The 13,966-nt window shown below is 32.9% G+C and overlaps 1 long non-coding RNA gene across 1 annotated transcript in view; it reads right to left on the reverse strand.

The window, feature by feature from the left end:
- Nucleotides 1-5,622: 5,622 nt before the first annotated feature.
- The window catches only part of LOC148950220 (uncharacterized), a gene marked incomplete at its 5' end in the record, with an annotated part of 29,666 nt that continues 21,322 nt past the window's right edge, over nucleotides 5,623-13,966 (reverse strand). Inside the window, 2 exons of the long non-coding RNA XR_016141980.1 lie at nucleotides 5,623-5,756; nucleotides 11,056-11,136. This is a non-coding gene — a long non-coding RNA (uncharacterized LOC148950220). The remainder of the gene's footprint in view (nucleotides 5,757-11,055; nucleotides 11,137-13,966) is intronic.

Consider the following 13,966-nt stretch of genomic DNA (forward strand, 5'->3'; position numbering starts at 1 on the left):
TTCTTAACATATAATTGAAAGGAACCATGAGACAAAAGGGATGAAAATATTTCAGTGGAAATTTATTCAGAGTGTGCAGGGGGTGTTTCTAGTGAGAATCCCTTGAACTATACAACAAGTATTTTCGCTCCTGATCAAGAGGTTTCACATGTTGCAGTTAGTAGCCAACAATATAACTATGCTGAAGTGAATGATGCTGATTTTATTACCCTTAGTGAAGAAACTCTCATTTAACAGTCAAAGATATATCCAAAGTTCCCAAGCTTCTAGTAGGAAACAAATATATGAATAAAAAATCAAAAATCAAAATCTTAATAGAACAAAGACAGGGTCTAGAGATCAAACAGACCTGAAGGAACATCAAGCAATTGACAAAAAAAAACAGCAATGACCAGCATGATATGGAGTGGTACTTTCTACAATCACTGTTCTCATCTGAATAAGGAACCGGATGACTCAAAATTAGAGTTGCAGATGGAAAAAAATACAGTTAAAAAAAAATACTTTAATCATTCAGTGTATTTTTAGTTTTATAGACGAACTTAATAAAGCTTTTTTTCTCTCTTTAAAGTAAGCATTAAATCATATGAAAAAAATGTCTAGTAGGTCTTAAAAAATATAAATATTCAAGCAATATGAATAATTAACAATAATAACACTATTACCAGAGTAAAAAAATAATATAAGAAAATACTTTTGACATTTCTGTTGCTTTGTTTTGAAATGTATTACGTTAACTTGTTTTAGATTTCTTTGAAAAAAAAACCTAATAGCTATGATTAGATGTCAAAATTCTATTGGATATGGTGAAAAACAAGGTAAAGAGACGCTTTTTGACATAAAGTTATTAAAAATGTGTAAGAAGACATGTCTGCCATGAAACTGAAGCAAAAGAAAAAAATAAACAGATTTAGAGAAATTTGGAAACTGCAATGCAGTGTCCTTTCCCTTTGCCAGTGTTTACTTCCAGAAGTTTAACGTTGGACTGGGATATCCACAGGGATGACTAAAGAGCAAACTACAGCCCATAGTAACCAAAAGTCAAAAAACACACTTAGGAAAAAAAATACCAAGTGAAAAAAATGCCATCTGACACTGATTCAGGAATGCTTCAAATTTGATCTAGAGTTGGCCTTTATCCCACAAGAGCAAGTTGTAAGCTGGTACATGAATACAGTCCAAGGCAGAGGGTTAGGCAGTGCTGGTGGTAACAATGCGCACCTTAGATGGTGGCAAGGCTTTATTTGTAATTTTTCTAATGAAGTGATCTAGTTTAGAAGAGAAGAATCACATAATGTAAAAGATTAAATTTTATTCATCTTTGAAAACAAAATGGTACTGATACAGGGTGCTTGTGAAGCGAATATTAAGCCGGATCTTGATTTAATAATGGAGCATTATAAATCTGTTGGGGTATTGTGAATGAGCCTTATTTGAATCTAAAGTAGTCTCTACTGTTATCCTGTGATTGTGTTTAAACGCCATCTATAACTCAAATAATGTTATAACAGTCAAAGGACAAGAAAGAAAACAGAAAAAATGAAAAAATGGAAGCTTAGAGATAAAAATAAAGAATTTTCAACAGCATAAAATAAAAAGAATAAGTGATGAATAATATCAGAATAACGGATGCCTAAAATTTAAACGATACTGAGGAGAATACACCCTCTACATTTGCAGGTAGGACAGAAATGGAATCATTGAACAAAAGAAGGACAGTGAATTTAATTTCTTGAATGAAAAAGACAATCATCAATAGTGCTTTTTATAAGGAAATTTTCACTATAATTAGAGAGGCGGAATGGGTTGTAGTTTGGTGCTGTCATTTTGTAGAGGGGGATCCTCTACAAAAATGAGTCATTTTGCAAAAGTTTTACGTCCAGTACTAAGTTAAAATTCAAAGTCTATGATTTGTCAATCTCTGGAATGCCGAATAAACCCTGATAATGTCCTATTCCTTATGGTTTGAATTCACGCACTAACACATAAATATTGAACCATCTCAATATACAATATGTACTGACTTCTAATTATTTTCACTTATCTAATTGTGTTAACAAGCTCCAAAAAAAGAGCTGACATCAATATACTAGGAATTATGACTGAAATTAGTCGCAATTCATATAATTCCAGCGCTACTTGTGGGAGATTCAACAAAATAGGAATATTTTTCTGACAATTTAGAAATTTTGTGAGCAAGTATAAGCGGTACCAACCCATTCTACTTTATATTGCTATCAGTTTTACACTATGTGAATACAAAGATGCTGCCGTGAGTTGTTAGTAGTAGTAGAGACTTAACAATTACAAAAATTACGCTGGGAATTTGCGCATTGTCAAACAGGAAAAATTACGAACTGGGATATGCAAAATTGGCTCTGTAGTCTAACGCAACTCTGATTTTTTTCTACTAGTTTGGCTATAATGGTGCCTGGGCATCTGGACATAAATAAACTTGGCGGTAAGGCGTAACTAAGTAGGGAGTAAGGGCGTTAATAGATAAGATTAAAGTAAGCCTCTACCTAATAGAAAAATGAAAATGGGGCATATAGAAGGCTGGTAGTGAGTGTGTATGTAGGGCTTGGTAAAGGGTGATATTTACCCACGCAAGTTTATAAACTTCGGGTTTGCTGTTATTTGTTTATTTCTTTTAACAAAACTCCATTTCTTTTTCTTCTTGAAGCCCAGCCAGTCCAAACATGCACGGTAGTCTAGAAGGAGTAACTATTATTTTGGTTAATTTCGAAAAGAAATCTATGGTGATTAAAAAAAACCTGAAGCCCCTCTAAAATGGCATCAGATCAAAATGAAAAGTATACCGCTGGAGTCAGTATGGTCAAAAACCTAGAATAAGGAAATTACAGCCCCCTTCATTGCACAACAAGAAAAACCACTTTTTTGCATGGGTAGCGCTGAAAATTGATGTATCAAGTGGGACTCAGTCCTGGGGATTTCTGGTGATTCTTCTCTAGCGTACAATCAGTTCATGTATATTTTCCAACCGATTTATGAGAAAACATGCCTTGCGCTTGACCAAACAAAAGAGGGACGATCCCCGCAAGCCGTGGATTACGGAGGCAATAATAGACATGATAAAAAAAAAGGAACTTGCTATATGAGCAATATCATAATAGTCAGGATGACGCAAATTTTGCAGAGTTCAAGCGAATGAGAAATAAGCTGAACAGTATGAGAAGGCAAACAAAGAAGAAATATTTTGAAGAAAAGTTTTCTGATAGTAAGGGAGATACCAAAGCCATCTGTCAGGTTATTAATGAGTTTATGGGAAATCAGAAAAGCAGTCAGCTGCCTTTTATTGATATAAATGGACGTTTTGTGGGTGATAAAAATGTCGTCGGGACTCCGGGTGTCCAGGTTTATTCTCAGGTTGGCTCGTCTGTTCAAGAGAGTGTAATGTGGGACAGGGGAAATTTTATTAGCGAGAAATCAGTGGACTATCGTGGAGACGCTGTTGAGTTCCAGTTTGAAAAGTGTACAAGTGATGAAGTGATTAAAATAGTGAAAAATATAAACCCGAAGTCTGCTGGAAGAGATGGCGTGAATCTGAGAACTTTTAAAGCTGTGTTAATGTATATACGACCATGTGTTCTACTTATTAATAATTTATCTATGGATACGGGTACCTGTCCAGAATCGTTGAAGCAAGCTAGAGTTATCTTACTGTATACAGGGGGTGCAAGGTCAGATGCAGGTAATTGTAGACCCATATCGATGCTGCCATTACTGTCAAAAATTTTGGAAAGTAATTCATCGCCGTTTATATGACCATCTCAAGAAACATAGCCAAGTAAGTGATACCCACGTCGTGTTTCGAAAAGGTTATTCAACTAGTCATGCTGACCTTTTTCTGGTTCATTTTGTAAATAATTTTTTTGTAACAGTTGAAATCCCCCTGAAACAGTATGTTTATATTTTAGGAAAACATTTTACACGGTCGAGTTTAAAATTTTATTGAGAAGATTAGAATGATTATGTGTTAAAGTATTTATTCTTTAGTTTTATTACAGTTAGTTGTGTGTGAGGTTTATTAAATTGATGATTGATGATTCTATTTCTTACACTTATCAAGTGTCGTGCGATGTGCCACAGGGATCGGTCCTTTGTCCACTTCTATATCTAGTTTATGTGGATAGCAGGAAGTTTTATATTCCAGATTGTTGCTTAACGTCATTCGCTGATGACACTGCAGTTACGTTTTCTGTCGTTGTTTGTATGGTCTCGTGTTGAAAGTGAATTGTGTTCTGAGAAATTTCCATGTTTTTACTAGTTTGAGTTTGTTATCAGTTAATGTTACTAAGACTAATTTTATTGTATATTCTAGATTAGGCAAGCCCAGTGATATTGATTGTGGAAGTCTGTTTAATAATATGCTTGTAGTTCAAGTTCAAGAAATCCGGTACTTAGGTATTTTAATTGATCGTAATTTTTCGTGGAAACGCCACAGTGATGTTGTTGCCACAAAGGTTGCACGTGGCCTTGGAGCGATTCGTCGTTTTAAAAATTTCTTACCTCAGAGAGTTTTATTGCTTTGATACCATGCTTTGATCTACCCATATGCTTCGTATGGCTGTATGTTATGGGCAAGTAATTTTTATGTGAATTTTAAACGTGTTCAGACTTTTCAAAATAGCGATGCGTCTTATTGGTCGGTATATTGAAGGTGTAAATAACACTTCAGCTTGCTTCAACAAGTTGCAAGTGTCGAATGTAGGACAGCTACGAGACTACCAAATAGGAATTTTTGCTTATCAATGCTGGAATGATGTTGGTTCAGAGGTTTTTCGTGATTATTTTAATCAAAAGAGGTCTTTGCACCATTATGAAACTCTTCATGCTAGTGATTTCATTGTTCCGAATAGAAGTGGAACCAGGGCCGGCGTCCAAACTAGATTTTCAGGACCTAATGTGTGGAACTCTATTTCGGAGAGCATTCGGGTGGCTGAGCACCTGGGGTTATTTAAAAATAAATTGAAAAAATATTTGTTAGGTCAAGGTTCATAGTTTTTTTTTCTTTATTATTATTATTATTTATCTTTATTATTATTATTATTAATTGAATTGATGAGAGATTGATTTTTTTTTGTTTTTTAGTGTTTTTTTTTTTATTATTATTATTATTATTATTTTTTTTTTTTTTATTTATTTTTTTTTTTTTTATAGTTAATCATTAACTAGTAAATGAGTTGTACGTACCAGCCCAGTCGCAAGTGCTTTTTGGTATCTTTCTTGGGGCAGGTATTGGCATATTTGTTAAATGTATTTTGATGTTAAATAAAATGAACTGAACTAAAATAAACTTGCCCCAAAGGCCTCTTGACACGAACCAGAACAACACTTCTTGAAATACATTTGGTCCGTCAATTTCTTAATCATGATATATCCATCTTACCAAACATCCCTCTTGCACAGTCGTTCTGGTGGCGTCTGACTCCTCGCCACAGCTGAACTTTACTATTATATATATATATATATATATATATATATATATATATATATATATATATATATATATATATATATATATATATATATATATATATATATATATATATATATTTTTTTTACAGCAGCCAACCACCACCACCAAAAAAAGAAGTAATCTTACCGTACTTTCGTGAGACAGCAAATAGCATCAACAATGATATACATGATGAGAAGTACGGCGAAAGCAGAAAGTGCTATAATAATCCATCTTAAATAATCCATCGATTGCTGCTCAGTAGCCTCAACTGAACCTGATGAAATAATTATATTTTAATGATGCTGTAATTGCAGCAAAATCCTACCTTATAAGGCAATGTACATTCAGACAAACAGGGTTCACTCGAAGCTGCAAGTATAAATTATGTAGCTACATGTCTAAATTTAAGTGCCCAGCAGAAAACCTAACTCAACAGGCCCCAGTTACTATTTCAATTCAGATTACTTAAAATCATACGACAACTGCAGTGTCAACCAGTTTCACATGTAAAAACAACATTGCTAAATTTAATCTTCAATCGGTTTTTGAAGTCTGTTTGTAACCTTTCTTTTACTTCTTTGCACTCCTTGAATAGTTTCAAGTACAAAACGATTGAAACTAGATTCTCTTAAAAAATGTAAATATATGTGTAAACATATGTATATATATATAAAGTGAAATAGAGAGAAATATATAGATAGATAGATAGATAGAGATATATATATATATCGAGCGATAGATAGATAGATATATAGAGAAAGAGAGAGAGATGGTGTGAGATAGAGTCTGACTTAAGACCAGTTAAATACAAAAGGATTGAAAATAGATTGTCTAAAAAAATATTAATATAAATGTAATATATATATATATATATATATATATATATATATATATATATATATATATATATATATATATATATATATATATATATATATATATATATATATATATATATATATATATATATATATATATATATATATATATATATATATATATATATATATATACATATGTACATATATATATATATATATATATATATATATATATATATATATATATATATATATATATATATATATATATATATATATATATATATATATATATATATATATATATATATATATATATATATAACAGAGAATTAGCCCTTCTGGCAGAGCCTAACGAAATGCAGGTATCTGTTTCCTTCTGTCGAGACGATGGCTCTTTATGTCGTTTTTGACCTGAAGGTTTTATCAAGATTATTTCGTTACCTTCTTTAAAGTTGTTTTTTAAACTAATGATAGTCCGACATATGGGCGTTTTGCCCTGTTTTATCACTGACCAGAGATTTCTGTAGTATTTTTTCTGTTTAATGCTTTTCATTTAGTTATTTCAGACCAGGATGAATCAAGAGCGTATAAAATACTCCACTGTCAGATGAATGGTAAAATTGCTTAATAGTTTCTAGGATGTTATATAAAAAAAAAAATTCAATAATTATATTACTAAAAACTTTTTTTTTTCGATATCTGGTAACTCGAAGCTTGTGAAAGACAAACAGTTCAATCAGCTATAATTCTGATTTTAAAATAAATATTTAAAAAATTAGACTTAATTAAGAAAATCGAAGTATAATAATCGAAAAAATTATAGTATAACACTAAACACGATTTTTTATGGTTTATTTTAAAATTTATTTATTCTTTTGCAAAAAATAAATATTAAAATTAGACAAAAACTTTTTTTTTGGTAAATATTAAATTTTAATAGATCTTAATAAATTAATAAATATTATCTTGTTATTTCAGAGTTCAATAAGATGAGAGGCTTTTATCTTACAGGAGATACTGAAAGGAGAGAAACAGAAATAAAGATAAAGAGAGCGAGAGAGAGAAGGAGAGAGAGAAAGGGAGACAGAGAGAGAGAGAACAGAGAGAGAGGAGTGTATAGCAAGCTGTAACGTATAAAAAAAACGAAATACATAATTTAACAAAAAGCTGCAGGACAGACGACAAGATGAACAACTAGAAATACCTAGCCCGCAAGAGCATGGGTAGCTATTAAGAGTAGAAACTGGCACTAGTATTCGCAAAAATTAAGCCTCAACGCCATTTAGCGTTTGGTAACAACTGACATTTTCTCAAGCATCGTAATCGTTTCTCTGTCAGGAAATGAGATCAGACACCTTTTACTACCCTTATCTTACCAATTAGACGGTTAAATTATTTATTTCTATTATTACTCGTACACTGAAAAAAAAAACATAACTAGTAAAACTTAGATAGTAGATTTAAATAAACGAGAGAAAAATAAAAGCCAACACCCAATTTCCCAGATATCTTAGAAAAGCAATCTAATTTCTTTTAATTTGGGCCTGATAGATATTCAGTTTTGATGAGACTTACACCATCAGGAAGTGTAAATTTTCTTTTTTCTATTAATCGGAGCAGAATTTTCTAATCTGACTTCAGGAAAAGTCAGTCCCTAAAAATGTTTTTTCCAACCTGCTCGAAAAATACTGAAAATCAGTTCAGAGGAATCATTCTTTGGTTGATCTGGCCACTTTGGGAATTCCTATCCGGTCACCCATCTTGATTGACAGATAAGCCGAGAAAAGGTAACTAGATTTTTATGTCTGTATCCATACTTGTAAGCTTCCCGCTTTTTCAGTTTTCTACTTGAGAATTCAAATATTGGATTCTAAGTAAAATTTTGGACACAATTTGATTATTTAATTAATTAAACCGAACGCCACCAACAATAGGCCTGGTCGAACGCCACCGAAGTGTCGTAACACCGCCGGCGCACCGCTGCCAGTAGAGGCGGTGGTGTTCGGTCGACTTTAAATTAATTTTGCGGCAATTCTTTATTGCACCAACCGCAAAGTCGGAGCTTTTCCTTCTCGTGTGGTTTAGTATTTCGATTTTCCTGATTAGATATCAAGCAGGGCTTTCACTATCCCCAAATTTTCGGGTATTTCCCCAAAAATCTATGCGTCACGCCAAAAAAAATTGGTTCCCCGAAAATCATGCAATCACGGTGTTGCCCCTAGCGATGTATCACCAGTGACTTTCCCTGCCAAATAATACTTAGCATACCATAATTCTTCACTGCTCTCTTGTTCATCAATTTTTGTCTCTTTTGTTACTTTGCATAAAAACCAGACAGATGACATATGCAATTGCAAATATTTCAATATACACAGTTCTTCATATGTTGACATAAAACAGTATAGTCTTTATGAAATGAGTTTAAGTCATTTCGAATGCAGTTTCCCAATCACTATTTCTTACATCATTCGTAGTCAAGAATTTATTTTTAAGTTGAATAGAATTAGAAGGCATTCACTACTATACAGCTTCAGCCTTCAGTTGGATTTTGAAATTGACAGGCTATAGATTGTTTCTACAGCTGAATTGTAAGTTTGCAGATTTTTTTTGGCTGTTTTTAGATAAGATTTTCTTAATGTTTAATACTCAATTGTCGAACGCCTGATAGAAAATACAATCTTCTTTCTGAAACATTTTTACCCCCTCCCCCCCCAAAAAAAACCTTCTATTGAGACTAAATTTAGCTATAGAATAAGATAATGTACAAGGTTGGGTAATTAAAGATTGAGCCGGAATTTACCTCAAAAATTTTATTAATAAATAAATTGTAAATTATTGCCTACAGGGGGGGGGGATAGGGGGCTATTATTTTTAAATGATAATACCTCCTTTTTTATTGAAAGCAGGGATGCCAAAAATATAATTATTTTTTTCATTTAAAGTGAAGACATAAGACCCTGATATCAAATTCCCCGGGAAACCATTGACATCTTTTGATAGACCCCGCCCCCCTCCCTCTTTGGACTTGTTCATTGTCTTGGGTATTTTGCGATTTCTCATAGGCTACTGGCCTAATTTGGCTTTTGTGTGTGCTCCCTTTTAATTAGATTCTTTGGATCTTATTGAATGCCACGGCGAATCTATGACTCAGTTTTCCAATAATTTGAGGTATATCTGAATAATTTTGACATTTTTGTTGCTGTCTTTGTACCCCTTTACCATTACCCTCAACTTTTTTTCAAGGAACACTAAGCTGTTTAACGTTATTTTGCGTGTTTGTTTGAACCATATAGTGACCTAGTTAATTATTAAGTAAATCATTTTTCTAATGAAAGGTGAAACGGTATCCTATCCAGGTGGTATCCCGAGAGGGGGGGAGTAGGGATGTATTACATTTAAATGATAATATCTTGATTTTTTTTTATTAAAAGCAGGGATAACTAAAAGTTAACTTTTTTTTAATTTAAAGCAGAGACGGCATCCTATCAAGGTGGTATCCAGAGGGGGGGGAGGGTAGTGAGGTATCATATTTAAATGATAATACCTCGATTGTTTTTTTAAAGCAGGGGTGCCTGGTCCAATTCCCAAGTTACATTAAAAGGCCAGGTCATAATAAGTTTTCAGTTTGGGAGGTTCAGTTTGCAACTCTCTTACGTAACTACAGTGGCTCAAAAAAGTCAATCAACCCACAAATGACGACCAAAAATATGCAAAAATATAACAAATGTAACATTTGGAATATTATAACACTTTTTTCAAAGCTTTGAAGAAAAGCAAAAAAGGCTAAATACCCCTAACTACACTTCAAAGCTATTTTAAAAAGAAACTCTTGGGAGATTTCCATGGAAATGACCATAACAGAAGCTTTGAGCCTGGGTGGGGATCAAAGAGGAGTCTTTTGAGTATTTTGATCACAGGTGACTTATTGTTGCGACTTTCTTAAATTTGGTAATTTTTGTGAGCATTTTGAAATCAAAGCTTAAATTCATTAACTGATACTAAGTGTCCTAACATTTTGTTTGGATTAAAAGCGACAAACTAGGATGAAAATCTCAACATCTTCCTGGAGCTACTTCAGTCTGCACATTATTTGATTTAATTACATTTAAAACGGATATGCTTTCATTTTTTACCTAAGAAAATAGCTGGCACTTCATTATTCTTCATACCAAATAAACCATTAAGTGTTTTCTGTGTCATTGTAATTGAAGTCTTCTCATGTGAAGTGTTCATCATGTATGTTTCAATTTGATAAATTTACTCCTTTTAGATGCAGTTTATAATTTGACTGATATTAGGTATTTATCAGTTTATAATTTGGAATGAATCCCCCCCCCCCCAAAAAAAAGAAATTTAATAATATCCAAAAGAGCAGTCAAAATTACTAAAAAAGCAGCAGTTCAGCCTTAGCCTACAGGAAAGATAGTCGATAAAGAAGCCAAAAAAGGTTTAAAATGTATTTTTTTTAATTTGTTATTAAAAACTAGTTTTTAATACACTGTTTTTTACAGTAATTTTTCTCTTTTATTATGAAAATTTTAAATGTATTTAAGCCAATGCATAGAATGTATTTAAACATCAGAGAACACTACTGTGGAGGTTGTGATGCCTTCAGCCACATAGAAGACTAAGTCATACAGAACTTCCATCCACATGAACATTAATATCAGTCTCTGTCCACCCAAATTTCTTTAGTAAAATCATCATACAGAAAAGTTGAGGCATTATGCTTAAAGTGGTTGCTCTTACCTGTCACATTTTCGAAGGTAGCTCGAGCAGGTGGTTCAGGTGGAGATGCTGGGTTCCAGGAAATCCAATTTTCCGCCTTCACTGTAAAAAAAAATGTTTGATTTTTAACAAAATGTTTGGCTGGAATTTATACAGCTCCGATAGCATCCTATCAAGATGGTATCCAGAAGGGGGGGGGGGGGTAGTGTTAGATAAAATTTAAATTATAATAACTCGATTTTTTTAATAAGTTAATTTTTTTTTTATTCAAAGCAGAGACGGTATCCTATAAAGATGACTCATTTTTCAAATAGTTTGAGGTAGATCTGAATAATTTCTCCTTTTTTGTTTTTTTATTTGTACCCCCCCCCCTAAAAAAAAACTTAAATTTAGAAGAAATTTAGCTAACGAATCAGATAATTTAAATTGTTGGGTAATTAAATATTTAACCGGAATTTACCCAAAAAATATTATTAATTAATAAATTTTAAATTTTGGCCTACAGGGGGGGGGAATAGAGGGCTATCATTTTTAAATGATAATACCAAATTTTTTTTTTATTGAAAGCAGGGATGCCAAAAAGATAATTATTTTTTTTTTCATTTAAAATGGAGACAGAAGAAAATGATATCAAATTCCCTGGGAAACCATTTAAATTTTTTGATCTACCCCGGCCCCCCCCCATTAGGGCGTGTTCATTGTCGTGGGTAGCTTGCGATTTCTCATAGGCTACTGGCCTAATTTGGCTTTTGTGTGTGCTCCCTTTTAATTAGATTCTTTGGATCTTATTGAATGCCACGGCGAATCTATGACTCAGTTTTCCAATAATTTGAGGTGTATCTGAATAATTTTGACATTTTTGTTGTTGTCTTTGTACCCCTTTACTATTACCCTCAATTTTTTTTTCGAAGGAACACTAAACTGTTTAACGTTATTTTGCGTGTTTGTTTTAACTATATAGTGACCTAGTTAATTATTAAGTAAATTATTTTTCTAATGAAAGGTGAGACGGTATCCTATTTAGGTGGTATCCAGAGGGGGGGGGTAGGGAGGTATTACATTTAAATGATAATATCTCGAAATTTTTTTATTGAAAGCAGGGATCCTAAAAAGTTATTTTTTTTTATGTTAAAGCAGAGACGACATCCTATCAAGGTGGTATCCAGAGGGGGGGGGGGGTAGCGAGCTAACATATTTAAATGATAATACCTCGTTTTTTTGAAAGCAAAGGTGCCTGGTCCAGTGCCCAAGTTATATTAAAAGGCAAGGTCATAATAAAAGCTTCAATAATAAAAGCTTTTTTTGGTTAGAATCATTTCTTATAGTGAAGATTAAGATTAGTCTACCAATTGGGATAAAAACTCCTTTTACTATTATCCCAGTCCAAAAAAGGATCAAGGAGGTATCTCTTTGCCACCTCTTAAAAAAAAACAGCATAGCTGAGCCTCATTATGTGGTTAAACCAAACTTTCTGTATCTTGGTCATAATCTGTCTTTACTCAACTAAGCCAGCAAAATTTTGTATTTGGCAATGACCATTCACAAGTAGAATTTTGTGCTTGGCTAGACAAGGTGCCTGGCTAGACTTTGAGTTCTAGTTTATATTTTTAAACTGAAATTTAACTTTTGTTTTCTCACTAATTGTTTTTTTTCATTTTAGGCAAATTTGCAACACCAGTTATAATAATGAAGCACCCTAAGGCAATTGTTTGGTTTATCTCATCCATTATCTTGTGACAGTAAAAATAGGGATTACAATTTTGAAAGTTTTGCCTGAATAAGCTCTCTTAATTGGCTAGAAATGACAACTGTAATCTATTTGAAACTAGATTTGTAGTTTTAGCTAAGCGCCAAATTTTACTTGTGAACTGTTGTTGCCTAGACATTGAAGTCTGGCTAAACACGTATCTAGGCATGGGATTCTAGCCACGTGCATGTGAATGCTGCTTTAGTATAAATTTACCCATTATGATATTATGAAACTGCTTAGGCCTAGATTTTGATTATAAGGCTGGCATGTTTGTGTGCCAGAGCTCAGTGCCTACCGAGATATAAACAAATTTAAAATAAAAGACAAAAAAAACATATCAGATCTGTTTACTGGACTGATTAGCAAAAAACTCTGGTCTGATAAGAGAGCTCATTTATGAAGATTTTTGTGATACTCTGATCAAACATCTTACATTTCTTATCAAAAGAGAATGAAGTTTGTCCCTAGCCAAAAACTTTGACCTTAACTGTCTAGCCTATTTACCTTGAGCCTAACAATCAGTTTTCTATCATAGCCTAGGCACAGAGGGTGAGAGTTTAATCATGCAAACAATATCGACAAACTAAAGCCCTTTTCCCTCTGCATATAATGCAAACAGATCTTTTAACTCTAGATGAGATTCAAAGACGGTACAATACACCCTACAAGTATATTCTAGTGGTAATCAGTGTCTTTAGTCGCTATGCATATGCCATTCCATTACGATCAAAGAGAGGTGCTGAAGTTGCTCAGGCTTTAGAAAGTATTCTTGAACATGATAACTATAGAAAAATTCAAAGTGATCAAGGAAGCGAATTTATAATCCACATGTGCAAAAGGTTCTATTGAAATATAATACAAAGCTCTATCATAGTCACAATCCAATAAAGGCTGCATTGGGTGAACAATTGATAAGAACGATTCGTCTATTAATTTAGAGATATTGTACACTGAAAAATACTGCTGCTTTTATTCATGATTTAGACAACATCATGCAAATATATAACCAACGACTCCATCGATCACTGTCCAGTACTAGCTCTCAGGAAGTTTATTTCAGTGAAAATACATTTGACGGTTTTCTTAAACAGTAATCTAGTGAAAAAAAAATTGTGAAGCAAAAAAGCGATGTTGGTAATTCTGTTCGAATTAATAGAACCAGCAATATATTTGAAAAGGGGA

This window comes from Artemia sp. Qi Xiang Cuo, chromosome 7, assembly GCF_049724085.1.
Source record: "Artemia sp. Qi Xiang Cuo chromosome 7, ASM4972408v1, whole genome shotgun sequence".
NCBI classification, from domain to species: Eukaryota; Metazoa; Arthropoda; class Branchiopoda; order Anostraca; family Artemiidae; genus Artemia; species Artemia sp. Qi Xiang Cuo.